We start from the raw sequence: 16,309 nt of genomic DNA on the forward strand, positions 1-16,309 counted from the left end.
AGACGAGATGCCGAGAATAACAAGAGCAGACTTCTGGCGTTGATTTTATTAAATTCATGTTGATACGGGAGGGAAAAAAAGAAAAAAAGGAGAAGGATTTCCTATTTCTCAAGTTCCAATTCTCCAAGTTGGTGCCGGAGATTCTGCCTCTATTTATTGCTTCGTATAAATTATTTAAATTGAGGCTGACAGCAGGGAGGATGAGCTTTATATTATTCAGGGGCCGGGACCAGCTTATTTCATCCTAAAATATATACGTTAAGAAACTGGGGAAGTATGACACACTCACCGTTTAGAGTTATCAAGAAAATGTCTCAACATCACATTTAAACCATCACACATTTGAAAATGAGTGTATTGCTCAATAAAACAACAATCACAGGCCTCACCGCCCTCTATTAAAAGTCACTGTAGATATTGTGACATCTTCAAAGCATCCATTTACATTTGAGGTTTATGTGCATTTTACCCTGTTTGTCCCTCACGTTAGGCCAAGCCAGAGCAATGCAATTAGCAGTCACGGATAGGCGCTAAAGCATTTCATCTTCTCCACTGTGAGGCGGGACAGCGAGGACGGACCGAGAGGACACAGACACAGACCATTATTTTATGACAGCCATTAGTCTCGGTTCACAGTCAGCTCTCAGTGTTCACTCCAGACAAATCAACTATAAAAACCACTTTTCTACCACAAAGGAAGTATTTCACCTTCTTTAGTATTCATCAGTAGGATATTTCTGCTGACTGAGGGTGTCAAAATGCACAGGATTTCAAAGTTAACAAGTCGGTCACAAATGCAAAAATGCTTTGTAGTAAATGTAGCTATTTTAATCATTTAAATAGAACGAGAATGTTGTGTAAGTAGGATATGTACTCGCACACAAGAACCGGATCAAATGTCAATAGCACAGTATTATCCTGCAATTTAAAGGGTGCATTACCTGGGGGGATGACTGGTTTCTGAATGGTTTAATTCATGTTACACCCAAAACAGACCTGATGATCCATAAAGAGACATAATACAAACCCTTTCCCCTTACTTTGCGGCCAGATTATGCTCAATTTAACTAGCGTTGGAGTTGGACACGCCCTAAACGCACTTGCACCGTGCATTTTGGAACTGCACTGTATATCCTTTAAAAAGCGCCCAAAGAGTCTACAGCCATGAACGTGACTGCACTTTGGCACGGTGATGATTTGAGCTAACGGCTAACATTCTAATGTTAAACGGATATTTGACCTTCTGAGGCCAGCGTGTTTGCATGCAAGCATTTCCTAATGAGGTCATAAGCCATAAGTATTGGGCACACTTTATATTTGACCTGATTTTCGTGGCAGATGAAAAGTAAAGAGACATTTAACATGACTGAAAACATTCAAGGGATCGGTCATAGGATTCATCCTCTGAGGAGCATGAATGCCACATTTCAGGACAATCTATCAAATAGTCGTTGAGGTATATCAGTGTACACCGAGGCAGTGGCCTGAGGCAAGGATCTCAACCTCCACCCGCTCCAGTGGAGCTGCACGGCCACCAGATCACACTGTGGTTGTACTGGGCTGCTTTCAGGTGTAAATGTGGGAGTGCGGAGCGGGGCGACCCTGAATGAATCACGCTCAGAAAATGTTCCCCGCGGTGAATATAAGTTAAATAATAGACCTTTTATTCAACATGCATTTCATGTAATACTCGATTGCTGAAATGTGTGGGAGTTTTGAGCTCCATCTCCCAGCGAGCATCTCATTCCGTTAGCATTCGAGTACGCATCAGAATGCGTCAAAACAAAATGGCTCGGCTCGGAGCAGCGCAGCTATGGGCATGATCCGGTCCTTATCACTGAACACACTGCTCCGAGTCAGTTGGATGGGGATAAAGCACTTTTATCTTTGGTGCACAAACAAACAGGGTGAAGCAGCCACCGCATGTGCTAACGCAGTCGTTTTACGGAGAACTTAACTGTGATAAATACATGTTTAACTTTTAAAGTCTGTGAGCTGAGACACATGAAGGTGAAGACAGATGGCTTCAATAGTTATAAAAAAATCTTTGAGGAGAAATGCTTCTTTCATTTCAAAAGAATCAAACTGATTGTCTTTGAGAAGACATCCATCTTCAAATGGCTTACATTTTATATAAACTGCCAAATAATCAAATAGAAATTATGACTTTTACCTCGATTCTTACTTTCAGAGTATATCCAAAAATCTTTTCACCACTTTCACATTAATCTTTCTGTCTTGCAGCATATTTTAAAGTATGGTTTCTGATATTTTTGAGCCTATATTACAAACAGTGGAGAGATGACAAGAGGGACCTGAGCCAGACTTGAATAAGTCGCCGGCGTCTTAATCCCCAACTCCTTGCAGTATATTTAATGGGCCGATGTTTTATGCAATTAATAAGTATAAGAGATTAGCAGTAGATGCTTTAATCATACTCGTGGACCCTCATGGATTATCACATCATACGTCGTCTTCATCATCATCGTTCTAGAAAAATATAAACACTCAAATGTGCCTACAGGCTAAGAGCCCTTCCTTAATTACCTCCCACCTGTCTAACTCTAATTATAATAACCACATCTCCTTGCTCTCGCGTACAAACACACAACGGAGAAATGCCGCCTTCTTATCTGATGTCATCATTCGTGATGACCCACTGACCACAAGAGTGTGACATCCTCCGCAGTGACAGGAAACCCTAGCCCGCGGCTAAGACGACTCCACGTGAGGGGGGGTGGAGAGGAGGAGGGGGGAGGAGTTGTGTTTATTGAGGGCTTGTTAGCACACAGGTCTGATACGAGAGAAAACAACCCAAGGAGAGTGATCTAAAGTCGTGCAGCTGGTTCATTACACGACACAACAACTACCCTGAACGGCAATTAATTAACTCTCTCAGTCCCCTTACAACTTGCCTCTATACCAGTTAACACAGCTGTCTGCCAGTGGCCAATATACATGTGTACGTGTGGCATTGTGCACGATTTAATTTAGATTTGCTGGATTTGTAATGAAATGCAGCCCAGAAACGTCTTAGCGCAACGTCTTTCAAAATGGCTTCTGCAAAAAAAAAAAGGAGAGGGAAACTGGTCACGGGGTCATGTGACTGCAGCTCGGGGCACAACGGTGAGGAAGCAGTGGGGCGGCAAATTAAGTATTGAATATTTGTCACTGTAAAAAGGTTGCTGTATTCAAAGAGAAACAATAGCAGCGGCGGCAGCGGCGGCGTCCCCTCGCTAGTCACAGGTCACCAGACGACCAGGGTCCTCAAAAGATAGGAAGTAATCTGAATAATGTGACCCTGATGAAATCATTCAGCCCCCACGGAGGCCCCCGCCATCTGTGACATTACGGGTTATGTGTGGGTGGGTGGAAGAGTTGGCCTCAAGCTGTAGTAGCTGTGCATCCCGTGCAGCTTCATTTCCTCTAAGGTTCACTAATGTGATTGCTACAGTAGACTGGGTTGGATCGTGGAAAGAAATATACACAAAGCTAGTCAATTCTTTATGCACTAAAGAGAGTCTTAATTTGATAATTTCAGATTTAGGCAACTACATTTTATGCAAAGTGGTGTGTCTTTAACAGCGGGGTAGATTATCTCTATCAGAGAAGCAGCATGTGTGTGTGTGTGTGTGTGTGTGCTCTTACTTTGTATTTGCTATGCTGAGTGACTCTTTCATCTGAACCCCACTGAGCTATTATTAGTGCAAGATATCGAGGATATCATTTAAAAGGTAATTGTTAAAAGACGTCACGCGCATTGATCATCAACACTTCGGGGAAACGGGAAGGGAATATTGGCTCAACTGCCTCTGAGTCACAGCTGACCTTCTGATCTGTCCGGACTTGATTTCAGCTGAAAAATATGTACTGGAACATTTAGAGAACAGGGAGCATAGTATTTATTTGATTTTTTTAAATCCAGCAGACAGAGCATTACTGTAGTCGGGAAGGCGAGCTGAGATGGTGGAATAGTTTCAATTAGAGATAATGTGCAGCTTTGTTGCTGAACCCTCTGCTACTCTATGGTAATTCACCCCAACTGAAATGGACTTGGGGCTCCCACCGCTACCTCTGAGTCACAGCTGACCTTCTGATCTGTCTGGACTCGATTCCAGCTGAAAAATATGTACTGGAACATTTAGAGAACAGGGGGCATAGTATTTATTATTTTTTTTTAATCCAGCAGACAGAGCATTACTGTAGTCGGGAAGGCGAGTTGAGATGGTGAAATTGTTTCAATTAGAGATAATGTGCAGCTTCGTTGCTGAAGCCTCTGCTACTCTATGGTAATTCACCCCAGCTGAAATGGACTTGGGGCTCCCACAGTCTTAATGGTCTCATTTTGGCCCGAGATTTAATAGGATTACGGGGGCGATACTGATGGCTGCATTGTTTGTTATTTACCACTTAAGGAAGAGAAACTTTGCTGGAGCTCGGCCTGAGCTGCACCTTCATTCAGAATTATTCATAATAACACTGGAATTGCTCATTAAATTAACTCATTACTGATATTTTTTGTCCCTTCATCAGTCTGGATCTGGAAGTCCCACAGGATCTTAGCGTGGTCCTCCTCAACCACCTTTGGACCAGTGGTAGACTGGTGTGGTAGACCCTGACCTCCATTGACCTTGTGCTCAGCTCATATCTCCTTGTGCTGCCATGATTAGTGCCTTTGTGCTGTCCAGACCAGCCTTCTCGAGCCACTGGTATGATTCATCCATATCAGCCACTTCTTCTATCTGCCGGTGGTAGATGTCGTGCTGGGGCTCGTCCTTCCGTGACCTTCCCCCTCTTCCTCTTCATCCTTGCATTTCTGCTGTCTGAGATATTCACTTGGCAGGACATCACTTCTGGTTGTTTCTTCCAGGATAGTGGCTCTGTCTCTCACTAGCCCTCCACCTCCCTCCTTCCACGAAGTGTACAATCTCAGTGTGTTGGACTTGGGGTGAAACCCTCCATGCATGCTGAGGAGCTTTCCGTGTCTCGATATCAGGGGCCTCTATCTCTTTCTGGTCATGTTATTATACCAGTGGGGGTATGTGATGACCGGCAGTGCCTACGTGTTGATGGTTCTGATCTTGTTCTTACCATTCAGCTGACTTACTCTCTGTGTAGGTATTTGGCTCTGGCTGACTTTCTTGCAGCCTCTTCATGGTTTCCCTTTCTTTGTGGGATTCCAGCGTATTTGCATCTATCCTGGACATCTGCTATGTTGCCTTCTGGTAATTCAACCCCTTCAGATGTGATCATCTTGCCTCTCTTGGATACCATCCGACCACACTTATCTAACCCGAATGACATCCCAATGCCGTTGCTGTAGATCCTGGTGATCAGTGAATCAATGTCGCAGTCATCCATGTAGAGGGGGTGGCTGATGGTTACTCCATATACAATAAAGAGGAAGGAAGGGTGTTGTATTGAGGTGCCACTGACAGAATCAGTCCATTACATTATTGTAGTTTTTATAACTGCATATTTCTATGCTGTTTCCTTCGTCTTATTTTGCTCATTAAGATATCTTTTCTCCGTCACTTCTGCACATAATGTCAGTGCACAGAATTAGAAAATCTCAGCTGGCATGCACAGTCCAATAAACGCCAAGAGTGGGGCAGATTCCTGAAACATACCCTTCTGTAGTTGCAATCCCTTTTTTTGTCATTTCATGGAAGAGATACAAGAGTCTGACAAGAACTCTGGCAAATCCCCAAAAATCTGTTTGCCAAAGCCAGATTCTGAAACTCTTGACCAAGAACCTCCGAATCTCCAGATACAACACATAGATGGGAAAGTGTCAAGCATCTGTCGGGATGCCGTAATGCGACTTCACAGTAAATAAGCCATTCAATTCGGCTAACAAGGTGCAGACAGAACGCTGCCAGACATCACTCTATTTAGGGCTCTCCTTTTTTGGTTAAACGACACTGGAGATAAACTTTGTAGTTACCTCTGTCCCAACAAACAACAGACTCATTCACTCAGCAACCGATCTGCAGCACAGTCAGCAGAACTGCTTATGCAGCCATCCAGGACGGGACATTTACAGAAGCATCAGACCCCCGTGTTTGGCTCTAGGGCAGCACAAACACCCAGGATGCAAGAATACACAAAACAACCATCATTCAGAGATGTCGGCATCGAAATTATACCTTTATGTCAACGAAATGCACCAGGAACTCTGCTGCTTCTGCTGATCTGGGGGCAGCGGCCGAGATAAGGATGTCAAAAAGGTGCCTCGCACATCACCTCACAAGGCAGAATTAGAGAAAAGCCTCTCCCTCATATATCTCATTGAGTGCTGACCCACAGTGCCGTCCGGAGAGGCTCATTTACAAACCTGCTTGTGCAGATAAAACAATGCTTATTCTCACCTGCCGCTGATTGTGACTCAGCTATTATCAGGAGAGATCCTTGAAAAGGAGGTGGGAGGTGCCGGGGCTTGAATGCTGAATGAGAGGCTGCAGGGATCATTTACAGCCGGTTGCCATACATCCTCCCTCACCCCCTCAGCGCAACCCCTTTCCCTGTCCCCTGATAGGTCGATTAATCATCCTGTCACAGAGATAGTGACCGATCTGCATGTAAGGCTGTGTGAAGAATCTCTGAAAGAGGAGAGGAGCTTCTGCGGCACCACAGATAGGCCACATCTACTGACGTTCCCGTTTTAAAAAAGGGAAATATGTAGACAGCGAGTCTGCAGGTACAAGATCTCTCTTCGAGTTAAAGGAACACTTTGATGTTTTGGGAAATAGGCTCATTTGCTTTCTAGTGCAGAAAGATCAATATCACTTTTATGTCTGTCCATTAAAGGAGCAATATGCGGCATTGGGAGGATTAATATAGCAGCAAACATCTATTTGCTGTGTCAAGATGCAGTGGAGTAATGTCTGAGCAGTCGCGCTCCCTCTGTGTGTGTTGTTATCCGAGCTTCCGCCTGCAAGTGCTTTGATTGCAAAAAAATATAGAAATGACAATTCACCATGTTAGGGAATGTTATATACCAAACTATTTCTAATGACTATGAGCAGTTGCCAGGCAACGAGCAGAGTCTCCATAAAGTTGCTTGTTCTTTTTAAACCTTGGTTAAAGAAACACGAGAAAACTTGTTAATTATGATGAATTTGCTCATGCTGGACAGAGCCATGCGATTCCCCCAGCTTCCTTCTTTGTGCTTAGCTAAGCTAACCGGCTGCTGGTTGCGCAGCCATGAGGGTGGTATCGATCGACCTCTCCCAAGGAAAGCAAATCAGCGGATTTCAAAATGTTAAACTTCAACTTACAGCTGAATATATACGCCACTTTCCATTTAGCAAACCTCAATCCAAGAGGTTTTGTGGCAACATCGTAGGAGTTGCACGACACATCTCCGGTATGATGAAACACACTGAAAATATTTTCACCCATTCTCTACGCTGCTTTGTAGTTTACTCTCTCTCTCAGACCATCACCAATCCTCGGTGGTGAGGAAACAAATGCCTCTAGTTGTCTCACAACATAAATTGGCATGTTTTGCTTCCTGTGAAGATTAAAGAGTGGCTAAATTGCCCCGTCAGCGCAGCAGGAAGCTGTTACTGGTGACAGCGTCCGACTGTTTAATACCGAAGCTCTCGTCTGCCAGCAAAACACCATCAAATGGGCTGGGGCCGTGACTGGGAAAAGGCTCAGCTTCTCACCTGGAGTGAGAAGCTGACAGCGGCTGAGCAATCCCAATGAAGAGAGAATAAGTGACTCATTCTCAGGGTCTAATATGGGTGGCTTTGTAGTTTTTTTAAGCATACTTTTGCTCGTGGAGTACTTCGCAACATAAGCAGAAATATTTCAATCTGACGAAGCAGCAGGAGGTAAGAAATCAAATGTGATGTGGGTGCAAGAAGGCACACCCACTCAAGCAAGACACTCTAGGGGGCTTAAGAGTGAGAATGAGCCTCTTAATTTTTCCCCTCTTCTGTGAGCTGCTCTTGGTAATCGGGCACCAGCTGTCTTCTCGGAGGGCGCCAAAAGAAAAACAGAAATAAGATTGGTGAACTTCAAAGCATCCCCTCATTTTTCTGGTTATGTATGAGAGACTCGGGGACTATTTCTCAGTGTAGTAGCCAATGGGAGCGGCAGCCTGAGGTACGGACTTAATGAGCCTGCCTCAATGTTTTAGAGCCTGACAAAAAAGAAAGGACCTTCAGCTTCAGCTCAGTATCAAATAGTCTACTGCCCTCCGGATATTGGAGGAGTAAACATGTATGGTATAGTATGTCTACCCAGCTGCATGTACATAGAATATGATCCTTCACATCCTCAACAATCCTTGTTTACTATACTACTGAAACCTGAGTGATCACGTGACCCCCTCCAAATACAAGCTATTGACTGTATCTGGTAATAGCAGATGAGTCCCGGTTTATATTTCAAGATGATACTTTAGCATGCAAATCGAAGAATAGATAATTCTCTTTGTGCGAACTGTGATAATCTTATTATATGTGGATTTGTTTTGGAAGCTGCAGAGGTTTACACCGGGGGGGTAAAAATGCCCTCAATAACAGTTAAATAAATAACACCCTATCTATTAATAGGCAGCTTGTTATAATGAATTTCATTTGATTTAATGAAAACGCTGTGCTAATGATGAGCCTGATAAAGACCTGCACGATTCAGCATTAGGTAGTAAGGAGGTATAGCAGCCCAGGTTTTGTCCTTGGTCCTGTCACCTCAGTGCTGCCTGTGCTATATGTCCCATGAGGGACAGCAGAAAAAAAGAGCATCCTGCAGCACTTTATAAAATCCCCACCCTCTACTCTCTATACTCCTCAGCACAACTGTCAGCCTCTTTTTACGTCTGCCTTCTCACTATCAAAAGATAAAGAGCACCGTGGCTTGGTTTGGCTACACGGTGGATATAATACAGTAAATTTGTTTGTTTCAGCGTGTTCAGGGGGGTTTCAGAGAGATGCCGCTGTGGCTACGGGGGTAAGCGGAGCATCTGTCAGCAGGGCAGCCTCCTGGACACTCTCCAGGAAAAGAGACACTACGCCCGCCAGGCACGCGTAATGAGGCATGATCAATGAGAATGATCTAGATACAGCACTACAGTACATCCACCCTTTCTATAAAAAAAACCAGTGCCTGATCAGTAATGGACTGCAGGAAAAATGGGCAGACAAGATCCGTAGCTGGATCCTGGGGGGCAGACCAGGGACCCGGAGGATGTTCAGACTTACGAATACGCTCCCACCAAAGTTTGGACCACATGCACCAGGAAGTAACATGCACCTGCATTATGGTAAAACCCAACAACAAGGAACCGCTTAGTCAGATACGGCACGTGAAATCTACAGCAGCCTGAAATGCCAATAACTCTATTCTTCAAAAGGAAGCAAATGGTGAGAAGAGAGTTGAAATACGCCCTTACCAGCACTACCGTAATTCCGTAATCCTTTTCTCCACAAAAGGGGCTAACCCATTCACCAAAGAGGCACTTGGGGTTAATGTTACACTGCCTTAATAACGTCCCTCGACCGCGCTCCCATCTGCACCAGAAACTGCAGTCCTCTTTGCACTGCTTCCACTGCAGCACTACTTGTTCTCCCACACACACACACACACACACACACACACACGCACACACACACACACACGTTCACTCACTCTCTTGGTGACTACCCCCACCTCTGCTTTTCTGAATCCCCTCCTCCTCTCCCTCGCTCCACTCTTTCTATCTCTGTCACTGAAAGGATCCCCCTCCCCTCCCCTCTCCCGCTCTCTCTCCATCTTCCATCTCTCCCCTCCACTCCAGCTCTCACTACTCGGCCGGCTGATTTGTGATGCCGCTCACAAGGTGCTGCATGCAGCAATCTGTTTCCCCGGTCCAATGCATAAGGGCAATCCAAAAGCACGCATATGTCGGACTGTCCGACCGGCACTCGCGCCCCCTCGTTCACGCGGCACAGCTGCTCGGGGGACTCCGGGGGGCTCAGATATGTTCCTGAGCTGCAGCTGCATGAAAAATAAGAATGGATGTAAATAAGTAAGCAGAGGGGGGGGGGGGGGGAATGACATACTGTACAGGAGACCAAAGAAGCCCGGCATTTGCCGTGTGCTTATCGCAGCGGCAGTCTGCTGCTGAGTCTCTTTCTCCTTTGCCCGTCTCAATCCATTTATCTGAATGATGTCTTTGGACTTGCACCACTCCCTCTGTCATCAAGGGAGATTTTAATCCTACGACAGCAATGATTGGCTTGATATAAAAACCCTTTGCTGACCTCACACTGCTCCGTATAAGCATACAGAGCAGTGTATAAAATGACATAAATCATAAATCAATGTATAAATACTGCAAAACGCCACCCAGACCCTTTAGCTCACACTGCTTTTCCCCTCCTTTACAGTGGGCACGTGACTGTGTAAATCTGCTTGTTTAATGACAAGATGTGACGCACTCTTTCGCTTAACACCGCCGCTGAAGCAGACAGTTCGGAGCCCATCGGGTATCACTGCGTGTCACCGAGAATTATCATCGTCCCCTAAGGCCGACTACTGGCCGGCAATAAGCACTTGAACAAGAAATCAATATAATCTCAATCAGAGAAAAATTAAGGGAGAGATAGAGAGAGAGAGATGGCTTTTTGTCATTTCAAAACGTTTAAGTGGAAAGAGAGAGAGAGAGAGAGAGAGAGAGAGAGCAATGCAATTTGTTTCCTGTCTGTGGCAAAACCATTCCTCCGTGTTTGGTTGAGGCAGCAATGCAAGGTTGCTGGTTTTAGAATTAGAAGTGATGTGGTAATCATAGGGGGAGGTGAAGCTGTGCCAAAAAAACTCACATAACAAACAAAAAAACGACACAAGCACAGCTCTTTATATCTCGGCATCTTCCCCTCTGGATATAGGTTGCTTGCATTATTCTAGATTTTTCTTATTGTCAACACGTCCCATGAAAACATCTGAACCGACAACGTGTTAGTCCGTCTCTCGATGCTTTCTGACTTCCCCACCCTGTCTGTGGCACCGCACGCTCATTTGTTCCCACGACACACGTACATCTTTTAACACTAGTCACAAATACATAGTTTCATTTTGAGAAAAAAACATCTTCCTAAAAAAAGCTTTGTAGATTCTGGCAACTGGCAATTAGAAAAAACAGGATCGCCTGCTATCTCACAGAAGTGTCAACCCGTTACACTCGGGTACCATCTTCAATCCACCTTTTGTCGACAGGTGATGTGTTGCCATGACAACATACTTTTTTTTTTTTGCCTGTGTTTAAAGAGTGGAGCGGAGCCTACAATGTGGGGCGATACTGAGAAGACACGTCTGTGCCATATAGATTGAATGTTAAATAAAGGAGATCATATCAACTTCAAAACTATTATTCAGCATCCCAAACGTGATAAATGTACATTTAGTGAAGATTCGGGTGTCGGGGTTATTCTCCCATGCAGACCTGTCTTCTGTTCTAGTTTCTTCTAAGGGTTGAAGGTTCACAGATGATTGTAAAGGTGGCAGTCAGAGCTTAATTTACAGTTGCATAAATCTCAACCTGGCTTCTTGTAGTAGTGTCACAGCGGGAAATAATACATTTTTCACAAGGGAGAGTGTAGATTGGATTACAAAGTAATCTGTACTTTTAATTGATTCTGAACAGCCTTGATAGTAGTCTATGTTGTCTTTAGCAGTCTCCATTGTTGGTATAATTAGCCCTCAGTTCTGGTGGACAGCTGAAACAGCAGTTTCACCTCACAATGCCGAAACCAATCAGACGACTCGAACGCGGTGGAGTGGCTGAATTCGAAGGGCTCGAGACTATAAATGGGGGTAAATAGTGAATTTGCTGGGGACTATTTTCAAAAGGAAGATTGATACACATTTGCTCAGTAGCAAGTATTCAACTAATCCAGGATGATGTATGTAGGATTGACTCAAAACAACCGTGACCACGTTTGTCATAATAAAGGAACATGTCACCCACTGCAACAGAGAGGCACATTTAGTTTTTGAACAACGGAGCTCATCTAAGCTAAATCAGGCTCTGGCTATACTCAGACAAGACTTGTTCGACGGATCACTTCATTGTTGGTTGTGGTCTTTTGATGGGATTCATGACAAAAGAAGATAAGATATCGCCTTTTAGGATTGCAGAGTCGACAAGCAAACCTGCAGGGCTGAGCTGCTCCAGCTCTTCCTGCTACTCTCCGCCTCCATGTTGTTTTGTGAAGGGAGAAAAGTAAAATGGCAGCCTTCCAATGTTATTTGGATTAAATAAAGCCCAATAGTTGATATTCTCTCCTCATCAACAATGCGGTATGACATTTGGGCCACGCTATTGGATCTATGAAAGCTAGTCAAGCCTGCATTCCTTTGTGCACAGTGTGAGAGAGATCTTACAGCCCGGTTCCCCCTCCGAAAGCCAGGCAGGTCTGATTCAGTGTCTGAGTGGGAACGGGGATATTGATCCGACCAAGATTCATAGCACGCTGGGTAAACCCGTGGTGAGCAACACTGGCACCCGCCCCGCGAGACACGGAACACAGAAAGCGTAGCGATTTGTGGTCACGGATGACGAGGTGACTCCTCTCGTCATCGCGTTATTCTGCTGACTACTGTTTCTACGCTAATCATCTCGTGAATTCATTGAGGAAAGCGTAAGAGAAAATAAATAAATAAGTAAAAAAAATCCATCAGACCTTACTTTGAACTAAACAGGCCACGTCTCCAGAGAGATTCATCGCAACTGAGAATACATATTTAACAAGGCGTGCGTGTGGTGGAGACCGACTGTGTGGAGCGTGTGTTCCAGTAAAGCCGCTCAGTCAATGACTATGGGAAGCCATTAAAATGCATCACCCTTCAGTAGGCTTTTCTGCAAAAATCACATGTAATGCCATGTGATTTTTTCTGTGTGCGCAAAGGCACATAGCTGTGTTTTAACAAGGGGACTGTATTTCTGAGACAGCGGGGAAATTCAACACAACAGGAACAGAGGGAAGTAGGAAAGACTGTGATACTTCAGATACAGCACACATGCACAAACAAGCACATCCAGTGATTCTTTTTAATCAAGTCAAGTCTTGAAGCAGCGAAGCGTTGTTGCCGCTCCCCCCGATCCCCAAATGTTTTAGCGGATGCTGTCTTCGTGTGTGTGTGTGTGTGTGTGTGTGTGTGGTAAATGTACAACGCCGTGGCTGGCTGGCAGTCGGGGAGTAGATCTGTTTTTTTGTGCGTCTGTGCTGGGATGTGGTGCTGCAGATGCGGGGAGGTGCAACAATGCAATAACCATTTTAGATCCGGCAGAGCGGTAGGGAAACCCCTCCGCTGGAGCCATATTTCCGTAATGCGTCTTTACACTGATGTTCGGAAAACTGCCGATTGAACGGTGGGTGAAAACAATTCAGACTAAATGGAAAATGTTGAGATTACATCTACAATAGCAACTGTGGTTGAATTGATGCTGCTGAATTACATATAATTAATTATTTTCTTCCAATAAATCCTCACATATAACCTACTTTAGTTTAAATATCAGATCATTAATGATATTGCAAATTAAAAAAAAATTATAATTGAGAAAACTGATGTGCTTTCAATCAATCTCCTTGTATGCATGAATGATCACCATCGCAGCAGCTTCTTGGCGATACCTTCATAATAGCTAAACAACAACGACATGAGATCACATTTCAAAATCAGCACCCGCATTTTATTAATCACTATCACAGCGCTAAATATATTTCTTATTTATGAAAGATTCTCTAAAATCAGTAGAGGGAGGCGCTTAGAAACAGTGGATTCCTACAATGTGACAAATGGGATTAGGGCCAAAACTAAAAAAAAGAAGCAAAGCAGCCATTCTGTCTTTCAATCCCTGCTCTCCATTATTCTGAAACAGCTAGTTGATAAGATAAGCGATTATTATGATTTTTCTATATTACGCTTAAACAGAGGGGGATCTAAAACAGCAAAAACTAAAAACATGAGTATTCAGATTCAACGATGTAAATTCTTAGTCCGGGACACCTCTTAGTAAACGGAATTTCTTTGGGCTTTGGACAAAAAAAGCTCACAGTATTGACCCGACTCCCTCAGCTCTGTGGAGTGTCTTTTAGCTTTGTTTTGGTTTGCCAGCCCCCACAACTTTTACTGATTTTTTTTTACCTCAAATGGTGCTGCATATCACTTTGAGAGCTGCCAGTCCCCAGGGTATATGAACTCTCATTCACTTAAAGTCGAGCTGATCAATGACACAGGGCAGCGAGGGCTGAATAACAGCAGATGGCCGTAGTATCAGTGCCGATATAAAAAAACAGACGCTGGTAAGCGTCCTTCAAGGCGTGGCCGTTGCCCGCTGGTGTTTATTAGCTTCCTGTAGCCTCGGAGGCACCGGCGCCTCCATCATTCATGGAAATGACTCTGATTAATCAGAGTGCTGGGGGGGGCACATGGCATGCCGGACAGCCGACCAAACCCGACAGTAAATCATGCTTGTTCACACTGGGCTGCACCTTCATCCTCACCACGCCTCCCCGGCTCACGGCTCCCTCCTCCCTGGCACATGCATAGCTTCTCCGAGAACAGATGGAAGAGTGGGGGGGGGAAACCCGACACGCACACGTTCCATGCTGACATCTAGTGGAGTCCAAAACACCTAACGACACGGATTCCATGTCAACAATAGTCTCCTGAAATGATGCGATTTGAAGCATAAATAATTGTATTCTTCAGGAGGAATACATACACATAAAGCTCATTAATGGTAATCAACAGAATATTTATTTCGGGGGCAATTAGTGCATCAGAGAGTTATATTACTGGACTGGCTGGAAAAGCATCCAGCCGTCTGCCATCTGGGCAGTTCAGTGGACAGTAAGGACACAGAGGCAAGCTGGATTTCTCCCAAAGGATGAGGAATGGATGGGGTTTTTTTTCCTGAGAGGAGAGCTGCAGGATGGAGGATGGAAGCATCTAACAATGTGCAGCGATCTGTCTCCTCTAAGAGAGGACGGTCGCTGCAATGACACTGGGCCGCTCTGACGGAGTGGAGAATCTCCTCCTCCTTTCTTCTCTCGCTATCTGGCAACCTTTAAGCTCACAGCGTTGGCTCAGAGCCTCGCCTGCCACACACACACACACACACACACACACACACACACACACACTCTATCTTCGCCGCTGGGATACTTACAGCCAAATCTTGATTTCTTAGTGGCGGCAGGTAATCACAGTGAGAATGTTGTCAGTCAGAAAACCCTGAAAGAGAAAGACAATGTGAACTCAGAGAGGCAAAGTTCACTCCTTGAGTCAAAGAAACATCTGTGTTGTATTTTCAGGAAGACACTTGATGGACATGAAGGGGATTTCACACTATTGTTGAAGGTTAATCCTCTCTGATTGTGTATATGTAGGGTTCGACTGATTTGAAGGCAGTTAAACTGACGGGTGCATCAATTTCCACGGCATTAAATCACACTCCACGAACACCTGTGTGATTAGCAGCCTTGAATAAAAGCATGAAAAATTACATTTTCTTTTCAATTTGCACACTACAGGACCTTATTATAAAAAAAAAAAAAAAATCATTTTGAGAGCCAAGAGCAGAATATTGATAGCCGACTCCCTCACACGTAAACAAGCTGATATATGGCTGAAGCCAACCATTTTGATTCACAAAGGTGCAGGACGAATGAATTATGACTGAAAGCTACCCGGCTCACCAGTTATTGAATCAATTCATTGTCATAACCGTAGTACCACCCTAATGATCGTCTCTTTGAAAAACCGGCTCTGAATCAATGTGCTTCTCATAAAACCATTTTCTAAACCAGCACACAAAGTTAAAAACAATACATTCCCAAATCATGAGGGCTCACCCTCTAAAGATGAATTCAGCAGCCCTTTATACACAGTATATTTTAGCATATTGGGGCGTTTTATTGACACAAGTGAACTACGCCACATCACTGCCTGTGACAAATGCTTGAATGTAGGGGACACATTTCCCAATCTTTAAGGTTTAAACAAATTCAGGAGAATAAAGTCGCATTTGGTAAATAAAGATTTGCTTATTCTCGTTCATGGCAAGATGTTAGATTTAATATTCAACAGACTAATTTCAGAGCATGATTGCTTAAATACTCATTTATAAGAGAGCCAAATCAGACAGCTCAAGCTGTTCTAATATCCATTGTAAAAAAAAAAAAATACTGAAATGTTAAAGTTTGCTTTATTGCTCTTTTTCCGAGGCTTAGGCGCAGCTATGTCACAAGACAAGGAGAAGCTCGGATAACAACACACACAGAGGGAGAGTGACTTCAATCTCTACTCAATT

The 16,309-nt window shown here is 44.2% G+C and overlaps 1 protein-coding gene across 3 annotated transcripts in view; it reads right to left on the minus strand.

The window, feature by feature from the left end:
* LOC311017375 (synaptotagmin-2-like) overlaps positions 1–15,231 on the minus strand; it is a 32,041-nt gene extending 16,810 nt beyond the window's left edge. Inside the window, exon 1 of one of the 3 annotated variants that reach the window (XM_084015664.1) lies at positions 15,167–15,231. The gene's annotated coding sequence lies outside the window, so the exon portion shown is untranslated. Of the gene's footprint in view, positions 1–9,403; positions 9,585–15,166 lie in introns of those variants that run through there. The other 2 variants (XM_084015663.1, XM_084015665.1) reach the window with 2 other exon arrangements.
* Positions 15,232–16,309: the final 1,078 nt, after the last annotated feature.

This window comes from Eutrigla gurnardus, assembly GCF_963514095.1.
Source record: "Eutrigla gurnardus genome assembly, chromosome: 8".
NCBI lineage: Eukaryota > Metazoa > Chordata > Actinopteri > Perciformes > Triglidae > Eutrigla > Eutrigla gurnardus.